This window comes from Hyperolius riggenbachi, chromosome 3 (genome assembly GCF_040937935.1).
Source record: "Hyperolius riggenbachi isolate aHypRig1 chromosome 3, aHypRig1.pri, whole genome shotgun sequence".
Lineage (NCBI taxonomy): Eukaryota > Metazoa > Chordata > Amphibia > Anura > Hyperoliidae > Hyperolius > Hyperolius riggenbachi.
The window spans coordinates 81,048,124-81,066,147 of NC_090648.1; the positions used below are offsets into that span (position 1 = coordinate 81,048,124).

At 47.1% G+C, this 18,024-nt stretch overlaps 24 non-coding genes across 24 annotated transcripts; all 24 read left to right on the plus strand.

The window, feature by feature from the left end:
- Positions 1–915: 915 nt before the first annotated feature.
- Positions 916–987, plus strand: TRNAH-GUG (transfer RNA histidin (anticodon GUG)). The gene has a single exon. It is a non-coding gene; the product is annotated as a tRNA-His (tRNA).
- A 925-nt stretch (positions 988–1,912) lies between these two features.
- On the plus strand, positions 1,913–1,985 carry TRNAR-ACG (transfer RNA arginine (anticodon ACG)). The gene has a single exon. It is a non-coding gene; the product is annotated as a tRNA-Arg (tRNA).
- A 3-nt stretch (positions 1,986–1,988) lies between these two features.
- TRNAH-GUG (transfer RNA histidin (anticodon GUG)) lies at positions 1,989–2,060 on the plus strand. The gene has a single exon. It is a non-coding gene; the product is annotated as a tRNA-His (tRNA).
- Positions 2,061–2,985: 925 nt separating this feature from the next.
- Positions 2,986–3,058, plus strand: TRNAR-ACG (transfer RNA arginine (anticodon ACG)). The gene has a single exon. It is a non-coding gene; the product is annotated as a tRNA-Arg (tRNA).
- Positions 3,059–4,063: 1,005 nt separating this feature from the next.
- TRNAR-ACG (transfer RNA arginine (anticodon ACG)) lies at positions 4,064–4,136 on the plus strand. Its single transcript has one exon. It is a non-coding gene; the product is annotated as a tRNA-Arg (tRNA).
- Positions 4,137–4,144: 8 nt separating this feature from the next.
- On the plus strand, positions 4,145–4,216 carry TRNAH-GUG (transfer RNA histidin (anticodon GUG)). The gene has a single exon. It is a non-coding gene; the product is annotated as a tRNA-His (tRNA).
- Positions 4,217–5,141: 925 nt separating this feature from the next.
- TRNAR-ACG (transfer RNA arginine (anticodon ACG)) lies at positions 5,142–5,214 on the plus strand. The gene has a single exon. It is a non-coding gene; the product is annotated as a tRNA-Arg (tRNA).
- Positions 5,215–6,214: 1,000 nt separating this feature from the next.
- Positions 6,215–6,287, plus strand: TRNAR-ACG (transfer RNA arginine (anticodon ACG)). The gene has a single exon. It is a non-coding gene; the product is annotated as a tRNA-Arg (tRNA).
- A 3-nt stretch (positions 6,288–6,290) lies between these two features.
- On the plus strand, positions 6,291–6,362 carry TRNAH-GUG (transfer RNA histidin (anticodon GUG)). Its single transcript has one exon. It is a non-coding gene; the product is annotated as a tRNA-His (tRNA).
- Positions 6,363–9,443: 3,081 nt separating this feature from the next.
- Positions 9,444–9,516, plus strand: TRNAR-ACG (transfer RNA arginine (anticodon ACG)). Its single transcript has one exon. It is a non-coding gene; the product is annotated as a tRNA-Arg (tRNA).
- Positions 9,517–10,516: 1,000 nt separating this feature from the next.
- On the plus strand, positions 10,517–10,589 carry TRNAR-ACG (transfer RNA arginine (anticodon ACG)). Its single transcript has one exon. It is a non-coding gene; the product is annotated as a tRNA-Arg (tRNA).
- Positions 10,590–10,592: 3 nt separating this feature from the next.
- TRNAH-GUG (transfer RNA histidin (anticodon GUG)) lies at positions 10,593–10,664 on the plus strand. The gene has a single exon. It is a non-coding gene; the product is annotated as a tRNA-His (tRNA).
- A 925-nt stretch (positions 10,665–11,589) lies between these two features.
- Positions 11,590–11,662, plus strand: TRNAR-ACG (transfer RNA arginine (anticodon ACG)). The gene has a single exon. It is a non-coding gene; the product is annotated as a tRNA-Arg (tRNA).
- A 69-nt stretch (positions 11,663–11,731) lies between these two features.
- Positions 11,732–11,803, plus strand: TRNAH-GUG (transfer RNA histidin (anticodon GUG)). The gene has a single exon. It is a non-coding gene; the product is annotated as a tRNA-His (tRNA).
- A 925-nt stretch (positions 11,804–12,728) lies between these two features.
- On the plus strand, positions 12,729–12,801 carry TRNAR-ACG (transfer RNA arginine (anticodon ACG)). The gene has a single exon. It is a non-coding gene; the product is annotated as a tRNA-Arg (tRNA).
- An 8-nt stretch (positions 12,802–12,809) lies between these two features.
- Positions 12,810–12,881, plus strand: TRNAH-GUG (transfer RNA histidin (anticodon GUG)). Its single transcript has one exon. It is a non-coding gene; the product is annotated as a tRNA-His (tRNA).
- Positions 12,882–13,806: 925 nt separating this feature from the next.
- On the plus strand, positions 13,807–13,879 carry TRNAR-ACG (transfer RNA arginine (anticodon ACG)). Its single transcript has one exon. It is a non-coding gene; the product is annotated as a tRNA-Arg (tRNA).
- A 3-nt stretch (positions 13,880–13,882) lies between these two features.
- TRNAH-GUG (transfer RNA histidin (anticodon GUG)) lies at positions 13,883–13,954 on the plus strand. The gene has a single exon. It is a non-coding gene; the product is annotated as a tRNA-His (tRNA).
- A 925-nt stretch (positions 13,955–14,879) lies between these two features.
- Positions 14,880–14,952, plus strand: TRNAR-ACG (transfer RNA arginine (anticodon ACG)). Its single transcript has one exon. It is a non-coding gene; the product is annotated as a tRNA-Arg (tRNA).
- Positions 14,953–14,960: 8 nt separating this feature from the next.
- TRNAH-GUG (transfer RNA histidin (anticodon GUG)) lies at positions 14,961–15,032 on the plus strand. The gene has a single exon. It is a non-coding gene; the product is annotated as a tRNA-His (tRNA).
- Positions 15,033–15,957: 925 nt separating this feature from the next.
- On the plus strand, positions 15,958–16,030 carry TRNAR-ACG (transfer RNA arginine (anticodon ACG)). The gene has a single exon. It is a non-coding gene; the product is annotated as a tRNA-Arg (tRNA).
- Positions 16,031–16,038: 8 nt separating this feature from the next.
- On the plus strand, positions 16,039–16,110 carry TRNAH-GUG (transfer RNA histidin (anticodon GUG)). Its single transcript has one exon. It is a non-coding gene; the product is annotated as a tRNA-His (tRNA).
- Positions 16,111–17,035: 925 nt separating this feature from the next.
- TRNAR-ACG (transfer RNA arginine (anticodon ACG)) lies at positions 17,036–17,108 on the plus strand. The gene has a single exon. It is a non-coding gene; the product is annotated as a tRNA-Arg (tRNA).
- Positions 17,109–17,111: 3 nt separating this feature from the next.
- On the plus strand, positions 17,112–17,183 carry TRNAH-GUG (transfer RNA histidin (anticodon GUG)). The gene has a single exon. It is a non-coding gene; the product is annotated as a tRNA-His (tRNA).
- The last annotated feature ends 841 nt before the right edge of the window (positions 17,184–18,024 follow it).

The window sequence follows — 18,024 nt, forward strand, 5'->3', positions numbered from 1 at the left end:
GCTTCACTTCTTCATTACAACATTTTTCCTTTCTCTGCTTTGTAGCATCTTCAAACATCTTCACAAACACCATCCTCACATGGCATCTTGGCCTCACCAGTTGCCAGTCCCTTGCTAAGCCTAGGCCAACTTTCACCACTTGCCTTCCCCAAGAAACCCGCACAAGAAAAAGACCTATGTTACACAGAGCACTTGAGCATCAATTCACCTTGGCGCCCATACTTTGGATGGCTGCTAGCAATGCTTAAAGGACAACTCTGCTTTGACATTGTTCTGCACAGACAACTTTAACAGCAGACCCTGATCAATCATGCAGAGATAATGCTTTGAGGATTTTGCTCCTAGAAGGAGATAGAAGAACTTAGCCTGCCGTGCCCCACTCACAACAGACAGCTGCTCAGACAGAGGACCCTTTCCATACTGCTTGGCTTCACTCCTTGTCTTCACCCAGCAACTTTCCCGTTAACACTAACTACACTCGGTGCGGCTGCAACAACAACAGCTTAAGAAATGTGTGAATAACTCCGGGACTAGCATACAAAATGTGCCCTGATCCTATAGTGGCTAGTACTCTTTGTTATGGCTGCAAGCAACCTGGTGTGAATACGGTTTACGGCAGGCTGCTTTCTGCACTCCTCTTGCAACCTTCTTCAAGCTTTTAGAACAGCATTGTGAATATCTGGACTCAGAGAGAGCAAATTCATGACATTTTTATAGAGATTATCTCTCAAAGAAGTTCTCGCTACAGAAGACGTTCAGTGGAATAGGGCACTTCAACGAGGCCCGGTCTCCTTGCGGCCGCAAGAAAAACTTGCTATACGTATGTCAGCAGTAGGGCCAGTGGCGCAATGGATAACGCGTCTGACTACGGATCAGAAGATTGTAGGTTCTACTCCAACCTGGCTCGATTAACATGCCGTGATCGTATAGTGGTTAGTACTCTGCGTTGTGGCTGCAGCAACCCTGGTTCGAATCCGGGTCACGGCAGGCTCTTTACTTTCTTCCTCTGCAACTATTTCTTCAGGTTGCAACCAATCTAGTGACTTTCTAAAGCATCCAGGAACCTTCGGCTCTGCTTGCTTCACTTCTTCATTACAACATTTTGCCTTTCTCTGCTTTGTAGCATCTTCAAACATCTTCACAAACACCATCCTCACATGGCATCTTGGCCTCACCAGTTGCCAGTCCCTTGCTAAGCCTAGGCCAACTTTCACCACTTGCCTTCCCCAAGAAACCCGCACAAGAAAAAAACCTATGTTACACAGAGCACTTGAGCATCAATTCACCTTGGCGCCCATACTTTGGATGGCTGCTAGCAATGCTTAAAGGACAACTCTGCTTTGACATTGTTCTGCCCAGACAACTTTAACAGCAGACCCTGATCAATCATGCAGAGATAATGCTTTGAGGATTTTGCTCCTAGAAGGAGATAGAAGAACTTAGCCTGCCGTGCCCCACTCACAACAGACAGCTGCTCAGACAGAGGACCCTTTCCATACTGCTTGGCTTCACTCCTTGTCTTCACCCAGCAACTTTCCCGTTAACACTAACTACACTCGGTGCGGCTGCAACAACAACAGCTTAAGAAATGTGTGAATAACTCCGGGACTAGCATACAAAATGTGCCCTGATCCTATAGTGGCTAGTACTCTTTGTTATGGCTGCAAGCAACCTGGTGTGAATACGGTTTACGGCAGGCTGCTTTCTGCACTCCTCTTGCAACCTTCTTCAAGCTTTTAGAACAGCATTGTGAATATCTGGACTCAGAGAGAGCAAATTCATGACATTTTTATAGAGATTATCTCTCAAAGAAGTTCTCGCTACAGAAGACGTTCAGTGGAATAGGGCACTTCAACGAGGCCCGGTCTCCTTGCGGCCGCAAGAAAAACTTGCTATACGTATGTCAGCAGTAGGGCCAGTGGCGCAATGGATAACGCGTCTGACTACGGATCAGAAGATTGTAGGTTCGACTCCAACCTGGCTCGATTGCCGTGATCGTATAGTGGTTAGTACTCTGCGTTGTGGCCGCAGCAACCCCGGTTCGAATCCGGGTCACGGCAGGCTCTTTACTTTCTTCCTCTGCAACTATTTCTTCAGGTTGCAACCAATCTAGTGACTTTCTAAAGCATCCAGGAACCTTCGGCTCTGCTTGCTTCACTTCTTCATTACAACATTTTGCCTTTCTCTGCTTTGTAGCATCTTCAAACATCTTCACAAACACCATCCTCACATGGCATCTTGGCCTCACCAGTTGCCAGTCCCTTGCTAAGCCTAGGCCAACTTTCACCACTTGCCTTCCCCAAGAAACCCGCACAAGAAAAAGACCTATGTTACACAGAGCACTTGAGCATCAATTCACCTTGGCGCCCATACTTTGGATGGCTGCTAGCAATGCTTAAAGGACAACTCTGCTTTGACATTGTTCTGCACAGACAACTTTAACAGCAGACCCTGATCAATCATGCAGAGATAATGCTTTGAGGATTTTGCTCCTAGAAGGAGATAGAAGAACTTAGCCTGCCGTGCCCCACTCACAACAGACAGCTGCTCAGACAGAGGACCCTTTCCATACTGCTTGGCTTCACTCCTTGTCTTCACCCAGCAACTTTCCTGTTAACACTAACTACACTCGGTGCGGCTGCAACAACAACAGCTTAAGAAATGTGTGAATAACTCCGGGACTAGCATACAAAATGTGCCCTGATCCTATAGTGGCTAGTACTCTTTGTTATGGCTGCAAGCAACCTGGTGTGAATACGGTTTACGGCAGGCTGCTTTCTGCACTCCTCTTGCAACCTTCTTCAAGCTTTTAGAACAGCATTGTGAATATCTGGACTCAGAGAGAGCAAATTCATGACATTTTTATAGAGATTATCTCTCAAAGAAGTTCTCGCTACAGAAGACGTTCAGTGGAATAGGGCACTTCAACAAGGCCCGGTCTCCTTGCGGCCGCAAGAAAAACTTGCTATACGTATGTCAGCAGTAGGGCCAGTGGCGCAATGGATAACGCGTCTGACTACGGATCAGAAGATTGTAGGTTCGACTCCTACCTGGCTCGATTAACATGCCGTGATCGTATAGTGGTTAGTACTCTGCGTTGTGGCTGCAGCAACCCTGGTTCGAATCTGGGTCACGGCAGGCTCTTTACTTTCTTCCTCTGCAACTATTTCTTCAGGTTGCAACCAATCTAGTGACTTTCTAAAGCATCCAGGAACCTTAGGCTCTGCTTGCTTCACTTCTTCATTACAACATTTTGCCTTTCTCTGCTTTGTAGCATCTTCAAACATCTTCACAAACACCATCCTCACATGGCATCTTGGCCTCACCAGTTGCCAGTCCCTTGCTAAGCCTAGGCCAACTTTCACCACTTGCCTTCCCCAAGAAACCCGCACAAGAAAAAGACCTATGTTACACAGAGCACTTGAGCATCAATTCACCTTGGCGCCCATACTTTGGATGGCTGCTAGCAATGCTTAAAGGACAACTCTGCTTTGACATTGTTCTGCACAGACAACTTTAACAGCAGACCCTGATCAATCATGCAGAGATAATGCTTTGAGGATTTTGCTCCTAGAAGGAGATAGAAGAACTTAGCCTGCCGTGCCCCACTCACAACAGACAGCTGCTCAGACAGAGGACCCTTTCCATACTGCTTGGCTTCACTCCTTGTCTTCACCCAGCAACTTTCCCGTTAACACTAACTACACTCGGTGCGGCTGCAACAACAACAGCTTAAGAAATGTGTGAATAACTCCGGGACTAGCATACAAAATGTGCCCTGATCCTATAGTGGCTAGTACTCTTTGTTATGGCTGCAAGCAACCTGGTGTGAATACGGTTTACGGCAGGCTGCTTTCTGCACTCCTCTTGCAACCTTCTTCAAGCTTTTAGAACAGCATTGTGAATATCTGGACTCAGAGAGAGCAAATTCATGACATTTTTATAGAGATTATCTCTCAAAGAAGTTCTCGCTACAGAAGACGTTCAGTGGAATAGGGCACTTCAACGAGGCCCGGTCTCCTTGCGGCCGCAAGAAAAACTTGCTATACGTATGTCAGCAGTAGGGCCAGTGGCGCAATGGATAACGCGCCTGACTACGGATCAGAAGATTGTAGGTTCGACTCCTACCTGGCTCGATTAACATGCCGTGATCGTATAGTGGTTAGTACTCTGCGTTGTGGCTGCAGCAACCCCGGTTCGAATCCGGGTCACGGCAGGCTCTTTACTTTCTTCCTCTGCAACTATTTCTTCAGGTTGCAACCAATCTAGTGACTTTCTAAAGCATCCAGGAACCTTAGGCTCTGCTTGCTTCACTTCTTCATTACAACATTTTGCCTTTCTCTGCTTTGTAGCATCTTCAAACATCTTCACAAACACCATCCTCACATGGCATCTTGGCCTCACCAGTTGCCAGTCCCTTGCTAAGCCTAGGCCAACTTTCACCACTTGCCTTCCCCAAGAAACCCGCACAAGAAAAAGACCTATGTTACACAGAGCACTTGAGCATCAATTCACCTTGGCGCCCATACTTTGGATGGCTGCTAGCAATGCTTAAAGGACAACTCTGCTTTGACATTGTTCTGCCCAGACAACTTTAACAGCAGACCCTGATCAATCATGCAGAGATAATGCTTTGAGGATTTTGCTCCTAGAAGGAGATAGAAGAACTTAGCCTGCCGTGCCCCACTCACAACAGACAGCTGCTCAGACAGAGGACCCTTTCCATACTGCTTGGCTTCACTCCTTGTCTTCACCCAGCAACTTTCCCGTTAACACTAACTACACTCGGTGCGGCTGCAACAACAACAGCTTAAGAAATGTGTGAATAACTCCGGGACTAGCATACAAAATGTGCCCTGATCCTATAGTGGCTAGTACTCTTTGTTATGGCTGCAAGCAACCTGGTGTGAATACGGTTTACGGCAGGCTGCTTTCTGCACTCCTCTTGCAACCTTCTTCAAGCTTTTAGAACAGCATTGTGAATATCTGGACTCAGAGAGAGCAAATTCATGACATTTTTATAGAGATTATCTCTCAAAGAAGTTCTCGCTACAGAAGACGTTCAGTGGAATAGGGCACTTCAACGAGGCCCGGTCTCCTTGCGGCCGCAAGAAAAACTTGCTATACGTATGTCAGCAGTAGGGCCAGTGGCGCAATGGATAACGCGCCTGACTACGGATCAGAAGATTGTAGGTTCGACTCCTACCTGGCTCGATTGCCGTGATCGTATAGTGGTTAGTACTCTGCGTTGTGGCCGCAGCAACCCGGGTTCGAATCCGGGTCACGGCAGGCTCTTTACTTTCTTCCTCTGCAACTATTTCTTCAGGTTGCAACCAATCTAGTGACTTTCTAAAGCATCCAGGAACCTTAGGCTCTGCTTGCTTCACTTCTTCATTACAACATTTTTCCTTTCTCTGCTTTGTAGCATCTTCAAACATCTTCACAAACACCATCCTCACATGGCATCTTGGCCTCACCAGTTGCCAGTCCCTTGCTAAGCCTAGGCCAACTTTCACCACTTGCCTTCCCCAAGAAACCCGCACAAGAAAAAGACCTATGTTACACAGAGCACTTGAGCATCAATTCACCTTGGCGCCCATACTTTGGATGGCTGCTAGCAATGCTTAAAGGACAACTCTGCTTTGACATTGTTCTGCACAGACAACTTTAACAGCAGACCCTGATCAATCATGCAGAGATAATGCTTTGAGGATTTTGCTCCTAGAAGGAGATAGAAGAACTTAGCCTGCCGTGCCCCACTCACAACAGACAGCTGCTCAGACAGAGGACCCTTTCCATACTGCTTGGCTTCACTCCTTGTCTTCACCCAGCAACTTTCCCGTTAACACTAACTACACTCGGTGCGGCTGCAACAACAACAGCTTAAGAAATCTGTGAATAACTCCGGGACTAGCATACAAAATGTGCCCTGATCCTATAGTGGCTAGTACTCTTTGTTATGGCTGCAAGCAACCTGGTGTGAATACGGTTTACGGCAGGCTGCTTTCTGCACTCCTCTTGCAACCTTCTTCAAGCTTTTAGAACAGCATTGTGAATATCTGGACTCAGAGAGAGCAAATTCATGACATTTTTATAGAGATTATCTCTCAAAGAAGTTCTCGCTACAGAAGACGTTCAGTGGAATAGGGCACTTCAACGAGGCCCGGTCTCCTTGCGGCCGCAAGAAAAACTTGCTATACGTATGTCAGCAGTAGGGCCAGTGGCGCAATGGATAACGCGTCTGACTACGGATCAGAAGATTGTAGGTTCGACTCCTACCTGGCTCGATTGCCGTGATCGTATAGTGGTTAGTACTCTGCGTTGTGGCCGCAGCAACCCCGGTTCGAATCCGGGTCACGGCAGGCTCTTTACTTTCTTCCTCTGCAACTATTTCTTCAGGTTGCAACCAATCTAGTGACTTTCTAAAGCATCCAGGAACCTTCGGCTCTGCTTGCTTCACTTCTTCATTACAACATTTTGCCTTTCTCTGCTTTGTAGCATCTTCAAACATCTTCACAAACACCATCCTCACATGGCATCTTGGCCTCACCAGTTGCCAGTCCCTTGCTAAGCCTAGGCCAACTTTCACCACTTGCCTTCCCCAAGAAACCCGCACAAGAAAAAGACCTATGTTACACAGAGCACTTGAGCATCAATTCACCTTGGCGCCCATACTTTGGATGGCTGCTAGCAATGCTTAAAGGACAACTCTGCTTTGACATTGTTCTGCACAGACAACTTTAACAGCAGACCCTGATCAATCATGCAGAGATAATGCTTTGAGGATTTTGCTCCTAGAAGGAGATAGAAGAACTTAGCCTGCCGTGCCCCACTCACAACAGACAGCTGCTCAGACAGAGGACCCTTTCCATACTGCTTGGCTTCACTCCTTGTCTTCACCCAGCAACTTTCCCGTTAACACTAACTACACTCAGTGCGGCTGCAACAACAACAGCTTAAGAAATGTGTGAATAACTCCGGGACTAGCATACAAAATGTGCCCTGATCCTATAGTGGCTAGTACTCTTTGTTATGGCTGCAAGCAACCTGGTGTGAATACGGTTTACGGCAGGCTGCTTTCTGCACTCCTCTTGCAACCTTCTTCAAGCTTTTAGAACAGCATTGTGAATATCTGGACTCAGAGAGAGCAAATTCATGACATTTTTATAGAGATTATCTCTCAAAGAAGTTCTCGCTACAGAAGACGTTCAGTGGAATAGGGCACTTCAACGAGGCCCGGTCTCCTTGCGGCCGCAAGAAAAACTTGCTATACGTATGTCAGCAGTAGGGCCAGTGGCGCAATGGATAACGCGTCTGACTACGGATCGGAAGATTGTAGGTTCGACTCCAACCTGGCTAGATTAACATGCCGTGATCGTATAGTGGTTAGTACTCTGCGTTGTGGCTGCAGCAACCCTGGTTAGAATCAGGGTCACGGCAGGCTCTTTACTTTCTTCCTCTGCAACTATTTCTTCAGGTTGCAACCAATCTAGTGACTTTCTAAAGCATCCAGGAACCTTCGGCTCTGCTTGCTTCACTTCTTCATTACAACATTTTGCCTTTCTCTGCTTTGTAGCATCTTCAAACATCTTCACAAACACCATCCTCACATGGCATCTTGGCCTCACCAGTTGCCAGTCCCTTGCTAAGCCTAGGCCAACTTTCACCACTTGCCTTCCCCAAGAAACCCGCACAAGAAAAAGACCTATGTTACACAGAGCACTTGAGCATCAATTCACCTTGGCGCCCATACTTTGGATGGCTGCTAGCAATGCTTAAAGGACAACTCTGCTTTGACATTGTTCTGCCCAGACAACTTTAACAGCAGACCCTGATCAATCATGCAGAGATAATGCTTTGAGGATTTTGCTCCTAGAAGGAGATAGAAGAACTTAGCCTGCCGTGCCCCACTCACAACAGACAGCTGCTCAGACAGAGGACCCTTTCCATACTGCTTGGCTTCACTCCTTGTCTTCACCCAGCAACTTTCCCGTTAACACTAACTACACTCGGTGCGGCTGCAACAACAACAGCTTAAGAAATGTGTGAATAACTCCGGGACTAGCATACAAAATGTGCCCTGATCCTATAGTGGCTAGTACTCTTTGTTATGGCTGCAAGCAACCTGGTGTGAATACGGTTTACGGCAGGCTGCTTTCTGCACTCCTCTTGCAACCTTCTTCAAGCTTTTAGAACAGCATTGTGAATATCTGGACTCAGAGAGAGCAAATTCATGACATTTTTATAGAGATTATCTCTCAAAGAAGTTCTCGCTACAGAAGACGTTCAGTGGAATAGGGCACTTCAACGAGGCCCGGTCTCCTTGCGGCCGCAAGAAAAACTTGCTATACGTATGTCAGCAGTAGGGCCAGTGGCGCAATGGATAACGCGTCTGACTACGGATCGGAAGATTGTAGGTTCGACTCCAACCTGGCTAGATTAACATGCCGTGATCGTATAGTGGTTAGTACTCTGCGTTGTGGCTGCAGCAACCCTGGTTCGAATCAGGGTCACGGCAGGCTCTTTACTTTCTTCCTCTGCAACTATTTCTTCAGGTTGCAACCAATCTAGTGACTTTCTAAAGCATCCAGGAACCTTCGGCTCTGCTTGCTTCACTTCTTCATTACAACATTTTGCCTTTCTCTGCTTTGTAGCATCTTCAAACATCTTCACAAACACCATCCTCACATGGCATCTTGGCCTCACCAGTTGCCAGTCCCTTGCTAAGCCTAGGCCAACTTTCACCACTTGCCTTCCCCAAGAAACCCGCACAAGAAAAAGACCTATGTTACACAGAGCACTTGAGCATCAATTCACCTTGGCGCCCATACTTTGGATGGCTGCTAGCAATGCTTAAAGGACAACTCTGCTTTGACATTGTTCTGCCCAGACAACTTTAACAGCAGACCCTGATCAATCATGCAGAGATAATGCTTTGAGGATTTTGCTCCTAGAAGGAGATAGAAGAACTTAGCCTGCCGTGCCCCACTCACAACAGACAGCTGCTCAGACAGAGGACCCTTTCCATACTGCTTGGCTTCACTCCTTGTCTTCACCCAGCAACTTTCCCGTTAACACTAACTACACTCGGTGCGGCTGCAACAACAACAGCTTAAGAAATGTGTGAATAACTCCGGGACTAGCATACAAAATGTGCCCTGATCCTATAGTGGCTAGTACTCTTTGTTATGGCTGCAAGCAACCTGGTGTGAATACGGTTTACGGCAGGCTGCTTTCTGCACTCCTCTTGCAACCTTCTTCAAGCTTTTAGAACAGCATTGTGAATATCTGGACTCAGAGAGAGCAAATTCATGACATTTTTATAGAGATTATCTCTCAAAGAAGTTCTCGCTACAGAAGACGTTCAGTGGAATAGGGCACTTCAACGAGGCCCGGTCTCCTTGCGGCCGCAAGAAAAACTTGCTATACGTATGTCAGCAGTAGGGCCAGTGGCGCAATGGATAACGCGTCTGACTACGGATCAGAAGATTGTAGGTTCGACTCCTACCTGGCTTGATTGCCGTGATCGTATAGTGGTTAGTACTCTGCGTTGTGGCCGCAGCAACCCGGGTTCGAATCCGGGTCACGGCAGGCTCTTTACTTTCTTCCTCTGCAACTATTTCTTCAGGTTGCAACCAATCTAGTGACTTTCTAAAGCATCCAGGAACCTTAGGCTCTGCTTGCTTCACTTCTTCATTACAACATTTTTCCTTTCTCTGCTTTGTAGCATCTTCAAACATCTTCACAAACACCATCCTCACATGGCATCTTGGCCTCACCAGTTGCCAGTCCCTTGCTAAGCCTAGGCCAACTTTCACCACTTGCCTTCCCCAAGAAACCCGCACAAGAAAAAGACCTATGTTACACAGAGCACTTGAGCATCAATTCACCTTGGCGCCCATACTTTGGATGGCTGCTAGCAATGCTTAAAGGACAACTCTGCTTTGACATTGTTCTGCACAGACAACTTTAACAGCAGACCCTGATCAATCATGCAGAGATAATGCTTTGAGGATTTTGCTCCTAGAAGGAGATAGAAGAACTTAGCCTGCCGTGCCCCACTCACAACAGACAGCTGCTCAGACAGAGGACCCTTTCCATACTGCTTGGCTTCACTCCTTGTCTTCACCCAGCAACTTTCCCGTTAACACTAACTACACTCGGTGCGGCTGCAACAACAACAGCTTAAGAAATGTGTGAATAACTCCGGGACTAGCATACAAAATGTGCCCTGATCCTATAGTGGCTAGTACTCTTTGTTATGGCTGCAAGCAACCTGGTGTGAATACGGTTTACGGCAGGCTGCTTTCTGCACTCCTCTTGCAACCTTCTTCAAGCTTTTAGAACAGCATTGTGAATATCTGGACTCAGAGAGAGCAAATTCATGACATTTTTATAGAGATTATCTCTCAAAGAAGTTCTCGCTACAGAAGACGTTCAGTGGAATAGGGCACTTCAACGAGGCCCGGTCTCCTTGCGGCCGCAAGAAAAACTTGCTATACGTATGTCAGCAGTAGGGCCAGTGGCGCAATGGATAACGCGTCTGACTACGGATCAGAAGATTGTAGGTTCGACTCCTACCTGGCTTGATTGCCGTGATCGTATAGTGGTTAGTACTCTGCGTTGTGGCCGCAGCAACCCCGGTTTGAATCCGGGTCACGGCAGGCTCTTTACTTTCTTCCTCTGCAACTATTTCTTCAGGTTGCAACCAATCTAGTGACTTTCTAAAGCATCCAGGAACCTTCGGCTCTGCTTGCTTCACTTCTTCATTACAGCATTTTGCCTTTCTCTGCTTTGTAGCATCTTCAAACATCTTCACAAACACCATCCTCACATGGCATCTTGGCCTCACCAGTTGCCAGTCCCTTGCTAAGCCTAGGCCAACTTTCACCACTTGCCTTCCCCAAGAAACCCGCACAAGAAAAAGACCTATGTTACACAGAGCACTTGAGCATCAATTCACCTTGGCGCCCATACTTTGGATGGCTGCTAGCAATGCTTAAAGGACAACTCTGCTTTGACATTGTTCTGCACAGACAACTTTAACAGCAGACCCTGATCAATCATGCAGAGATAATGCTTTGAGGATTTTGCTCCTAGAAGGAGATAGAAGAACTTAGCCTGCCGTGCCCCACTCACAACAGACAGCTGCTCAGAAAGAGGACCCTTTCCATACTGCTTGGCTTCACTCCTTGTCTTCACCCAGCAACTTTCCCGTTAACACTAACTACACTCGGTGCGGCTGCAACAACAACAGCTTAAGAAATGTGTGAATAACTCCGGGACTAGCATACAAAATGTGCCCTGATCCTATAGTGGCTAGTACTCTTTGTTATGGCTGCAAGCAACCTGGTGTGAATACGGTTTACGGCAGGCTGCTTTCTGCACTCCTCTTGCAACCTTCTTCAAGCTTTTAGAACAGCATTGTGAATATCTGGACTCAGAGAGAGCAAATTCATGACATTTTTATAGAGATTATCTCTCAAAGAAGTTCTCGCTACAGAAGACGTTCAGTGGAATAGGGCACTTCAACGAGGCCCGGTCTCCTTGCGGCCGCAAGAAAAACTTGCTATACGTATGTCAGCAGTAGGGCCAGTGGCGCAATGGATAACGCGTCTGACTACGGATCAGAAGATTGTAGGTTCGACTCCTACCTGGCTCGATTAACATGCCGTGATCGTATAGTGGTTAGAAGATTGTAGGTTCGACTCCTACCTGGCTCGATTAACATGCCGTGATCGTATAGTGGTTAGTACTCTGCGTTGTGGCCGCAGCAACCCCGGTTCGAATCCGGGTCACGGCAGGCTCTTTACTTTCTTCCTCTGCAACTATTTCTTCAGGTTGCAACCAATCTAGTGACTTTCTAAAGCATCCAGGAACCTTCGGCTCTGCTTGCTTCACTTCTTCATTACAACATTTTGCCTTTCTCTGCTTTGTAGCATCTTCAAACATCTTCACAAACACCATCCTCACATGGCATCTTGGCCTCACCAGTTGCCAGTCCCTTGCTAAGCCTAGGCCAACTTTCACCACTTGCCTTCCCCAAGAAACCCGCACAAGAAAAAGACCTATGTTACACAGAGCACTTGAGCATCAATTCACCTTGGCGCCCATACTTTGGATGGCTGCTAGCAATGCTTAAAGGACAACTCTGCTTTGACATTGTTCTGCACAGACAACTTTAACAGCAGACCCTGATCAATCATGCAGAGATAATGCTTTGAGGATTTTGCTCCTAGAAGGAGATAGAAGAACTTAGCCTGCCGTGCCCCACTCACAACAGACAGCTGCTCAGACAGAGGACCCTTTCCATACTGCTTGGCTTCACTCCTTGTCTTCACCCAGCAACTTTCCCGTTAACACTAACTACACTCGGTGCGGCTGCAACAACAACAGCTTAAGAAATCTGTGAATAACTCCGGGACTAGCATACAAAATGTGCCCTGATCCTATAGTGGCTAGTACTCTTTGTTATGGCTGCAAGCAACCTGGTGTGAATACGGTTTACGGCAGGCTGCTTTCTGCACTCCTCTTGCAACCTTCTTCAAGCTTTTAGAACAGCATTGTGAATATCTGGACTCAGAGAGAGCAAATTCATGACATTTTTATAGAGATTATCTCTCAAAGAAGTTCTCGCTACAGAAGACGTTCAGTGGAATAGGGCACTTCAACGAGGCCCGGTCTCCTTGCGGCCGCAAGAAAAACTTGCTATACGTATGTCAGCAGTAGGGCCAGTGGCGCAATGGATAACGCGTCTGACTACGGATCAGAAGATTGTAGGTTCGACTCCTACCTGGCTCGATTAACATGCCGTGATCGTATAGTGGTTAGTACTCTGCGTTGTGGCCGCAGCAACCCCGGTTCGAATCCGGGTCACGGCAGGCTCTTTACTTTCTTCCTCTGCAACTATTTCTTCAGGTTGCAACCAATCTAGTGACTTTCTAAAGCATCCAGGAACCTTCGGCTCTGCTTGCTTCACTTCTTCATTACAACATTTTGCCTTTCTCTGCTTTGTAGCATCTTCAAACATCTTCACAAACACCATCCTCACATGGCATCTTGGCCTCACCAGTTGCCAGTCCCTTGCTAAGCCTAGGCCAACTTTCACCACTTGCCTTCCCCAAGAAACCCGCACAAGAAAAAGACCTATGTTACACAGAGCACTTGAGCATCAATTCACCTTGGCGCCCATACTTTGGATGGCTGCTAGCAATGCTTAAAGGACAACTCTGCTTTGACATTGTTCTGCCCAGACAACTTTAACAGCAGACCCTGATCAATCATGCAGAGATAATGCTTTGAGGATTTTGCTCCTAGAAGGAGATAGAAGAACTTAGCCTGCCGTGCCCCACTCACAACAGACAGCTGCTCAGACAGAGGACCCTTTCCATACTGCTTGGCTTCACTCCTTGTCTTCACCCAGCAACTTTCCCGTTAACACTAACTACACTCGGTGCGGCTGCAACAACAACAGCTTAAGAAATGTGTGAATAACTCCGGGACTAGCATACAAAATGTGCCCTGATCCTATAGTGGCTAGTACTCTTTGTTATGGCTGCAAGCAACCTGGTGTGAATACGGTTTACGGCAGGCTGCTTTCTGCACTCCTCTTGCAACCTTCTTCAAGCTTTTAGAACAGCATTGTGAATATCTGGACTCAGAGAGAGCAAATTCATGACATTTTTATAGAGATTATCTCTCAAAGAAGTTCTCGCTACAGAAGACGTTCAGTGGAATAGGGCACTTCAACGAGGCCCGGTCTCCTTGCGGCCGCAAGAAAAACTTGCTATACATATGTCAGCAGTAGGGCCAGTGGCGCAATGGATAACGCGTCTGACTACGGATCAGAAGATTGTAGGTTCGACTCCTACCTGGCTCGATTGCCGTGATCGTATAGTGGTTAGTACTCTGCGTTGTGGCCGCAGCAACCCCGGTTCGAATCCGGGTCACGGCAGGCTCTTTACTTTCTTCCTCTGCAACTATTTCTTCAGGTTGCAACCAATCTAGTGACTTTCTAAAGCATCCAGGAACCTTCGGCTCTGCTTGCTTCACTTCTTCATTACAACATTTTGCCTTTCTCTGCTTTGTAGCATCTTCAAACATCTTCACAAACACCATCCTCACATGGCATCTTGGCCTCACCAGTTGCCAGTCCCTTGCTAAGCCTAGGCCAACTTTCACCACTTGCCTTCCCCAAGAAACCCGCACAAGAAAAAGACCTATGTTACACAGAGCACTTGAGCATCAATTCACCTTGGCGCCCATACTTTGGATGGCTGCTAGCAATGCTTAAAGGACAACTCTGCTTTGACATTGTTCTGCACAGACAACTTTAACAGCAGACCCTGATCAATCATGCAGAGATAATGCTTTGAGGATTTTGCTCCTAGAAGGAGATAGAAGAACTTAGCCTGCCGTGCCCCACTCACAACAGACAGCTGCTCAGACAGAGGACCCTTTCCATACTGCTTGGCTTCACTCCTTGTCTTCACCCAGCAACTTTCCCGTTAACACTAACTACACTCGGTGCGGCTGCAACAACAACAGCTTAAGAAATGTGTGAATAACTCCGGGACTAGCATACAAAATGTGCCCTGATCCTATAGTGGCTAGTACTCTTTGTTATGGCTGCAAGCAACCTGGTGTGAATACGGTTTACGGCAGGCTGCTTTCTGCACTCCTCTTGCAACCTTCTTCAAGCTTTTAGAACAGCATTGTGAATATCTGGACTCAGAGAGAGCAAATTCATGACATTTTTATAGAGATTATCTCTCAAAGAAGTTCTCGCTACAGAAGACGTTCAGTGGAATAGGGCACTTCAACGAGGCCCGGTCTCCTTGCGGCCGCAAGAAAAACTTGCTATACGTATGTCAGCAGTAGGGCCAGTGGCGCAATGGATAACGCGTCTGACTACGGATCAGAAGATTGTAGGTTCGACTCCTACCTGGCTCGATTAACATGCCGTGATCGTATAGTGGTTAGTACTCTGCGTTGTGGCCGCAGCAACCCCGGTTCGAATCCGGGTCACGGCAGGCTCTTTACTTTCTTCCTCTGCAACTATTTCTTCAGGTTGCAACCAATCTAGTGACTTTCTAAAGCATCCAGGAACCTTCGGCTCTGCTTGCTTCACTTCTTCATTACAACATTTTGCCTTTCTCTGCTTTGTAGCATCTTCAAACATCTTCACAAACACCATCCTCACATGGCATCTTGGCCTCACCAGTTGCCAGTCCCTTGCTAAGCCTAGGCCAACTTTCACCACTTGCCTTCCCCAAGAAACCCGCACAAGAAAAAGACCTATGTTACACAGAGCACTTGAGCATCAATTCACCTTGGCGCCCATACTTTGGATGGCTGCTAGCAATGCTTAAAGGACAACTCTGCTTTGACATTGTTCTGCACAGACAACTTTAACAGCAGACCCTGATCAATCATGCAGAGATAATGCTTTGAGGATTTTGCTCCTAGAAGGAGATAGAAGAACTTAGCCTGCCGTGCCCCACTCACAACAGACAGCTGCTCAGACAGAGGACCCTTTCCATACTGCTTGGCTTCACTCCTTGTCTTCACCCAGCAACTTTCCCGTTAACACTAACTACACTCGGTGCGGCTGCAACAACAACAGCTTAAGAAATCTGTGAATAACTCCGGGACTAGCATACAAAATGTGCCCTGATCCTATAGTGGCTAGTACTCTTTGTTATGGCTGCAAGCAACCTGGTGTGAATACGGTTTACGGCAGGCTGCTTTCTGCACTCCTCTTGCAACCTTCTTCAAGCTTTTAGAACAGCATTGTGAATATCTGGACTCAGAGAGAGCAAATTCATGACATTTTTATAGAGATTATCTCTCAAAGAAGTTCTCGCTACAGAAGACGTTCAGTGGAATAGGGCACTTCAACGAGGCCCGGTCTCCTTGCGGCCGCAAGAAAAACTTGCTATACGTATGTCAGCAGTAGGGCCAGTGGCGCAATGGATAACGCGTCTGACTACGGATCAGAAGATTGTAGGTTCGACTCCTACCTGGCTCGATTAACATGCCGTGATCGTATAGTGGTTAGTACTCTGCGTTGTGGCCGCAGCAACCCCGGTTCGAATCCGGGTCACGGCAGGCTCTTTACTTTCTTCCTCTGCAACTATTTCTTCAGGTTGCAACCAATCTAGTGACTTTCTAAAGCATCCAGGAACCTTCGGCTCTGCTTGCTTCACTTCTTCATTACAACATTTTGCCTTTCTCTGCTTTGTAGCATCTTCAAACATCTTCACAAACACCATCCTCACATGGCATCTTGGCCTCACCAGTTGCCAGTCCCTTGCTAAGCCTAGGCCAACTTTCACCACTTGCCTTCCCCAAGAAACCCGCACAAGAAAAAGACCTATGTTACACAGAGCACTTGAGCATCAATTCACCTTGGCGCCCATACTTTGGATGGCTGCTAGCAATGCTTAAAGGACAACTCTGCTTTGACATTGTTCTGCCCAGACAACTTTAACAGCAGACCCTGATCAATCATGCAGAGATAATGCTTTGAGGATTTTGCTCCTAGAAGGAGATAGAAGAACTTAGCCTGCCGTGCCCCACTCACAACAGACAGCTGCTCAGACAGAGGACCCTTTCCATACTGCTTGGCTTCACTCCTTGTCTTCACCCAGCAACTTTCCCGTTAACACTAACTACACTCGGTGCGGCTGCAACAACAACAGCTTAAGAAATGTGTGAATAACTCCGGGACTAGCATACAAAATGTGCCCTGATCCTATAGTGGCTAGTACTCTTTGTTATGGCTGCAAGCAACCTGGTGTGAATACGGTTTACGGCAGGCTGCTTTCTGCACTCCTCTTGCAACCTTCTTCAAGCTTTTAGAACAGCATTGTGAATATCTGGACTCAGAGAGAGCAAATTCATGACATTTTTATAGAGATTATCTCTCAAAGAAGTTCTCGCTACAGAAGACGTTCAGTGGAATAGGGCACTTCAACGAGGCCCGGTCTCCTTGCGGCCGCAAGAAAAACTTGCTATACATATGTCAGCAGTAGGGCCAGTGGCGCAATGGATAACGCGTCTGACTACGGATCAGAAGATTGTAGGTTCGACTCCTACCTGGCTCGATTGCCGTGATCGTATAGTGGTTAGTACTCTGCGTTGTGGCCGCAGCAACCCCGGTTCGAATCCGGGTCACGGCAGGCTCTTTACTTTCTTCCTCTGCAACTATTTCTTCAGGTTGCAACCAATCTAGTGACTTTCTAAAGCATCCAGGAACCTTCGGCTCTGCTTGCTTCACTTCTTCATTACAACATTTTGCCTTTCTCTGCTTTGTAGCATCTTCAAACATCTTCACAAACACCATCCTCACATGGCATCTTGGCCTCACCAGTTGCCAGTCCCTTGCTAAGCCTAGGCCAACTTTCACCACTTGCCTTCCCCAAGAAACCCGCACAAGAAAAAGACCTATGTTACACAGAGCACTTGAGCATCAATTCACCTTGGCGCCCATACTTTGGATGGCTGCTAGCAATGCTTAAAGGACAACTCTGCTTTGACATTGTTCTGCACAGACAACTTTAACAGCAGACCCTGATCAATCATGCAGAGATAATGCTTTGAGGATTTTGCTCCTAGAAGGAGATAGAAGAACTTAGCCTGCCGTGCCCCACTCACAACAGACAGCTGCTCAGACAGAGGACCCTTTCCATACTGCTTGGCTTCACTCCTTGTCTTCACCCAGCAACTTTCCCGTTAACACTAACTACACTCGGTGCGGCTGCAACAACAACAGCTTAAGAAATGTGTGAATAACTCCGGGACTAGCATACAAAATGTGCCCTGATCCTATAGTGGCTAGTACTCTTTGTTATGGCTGCAAGCAACCTGGTGTGAATACGGTTTACGGCAGGCTGCTTTCTGCACTCCTCTTGCAACCTTCTTCAAGCTTTTAGAACAGCATTGTGAATATCTGGACTCAGAGAGAGCAAATTCATGACATTTTTATAGAGATTATCTCTCAAAGAAGTTCTCGCTACAGAA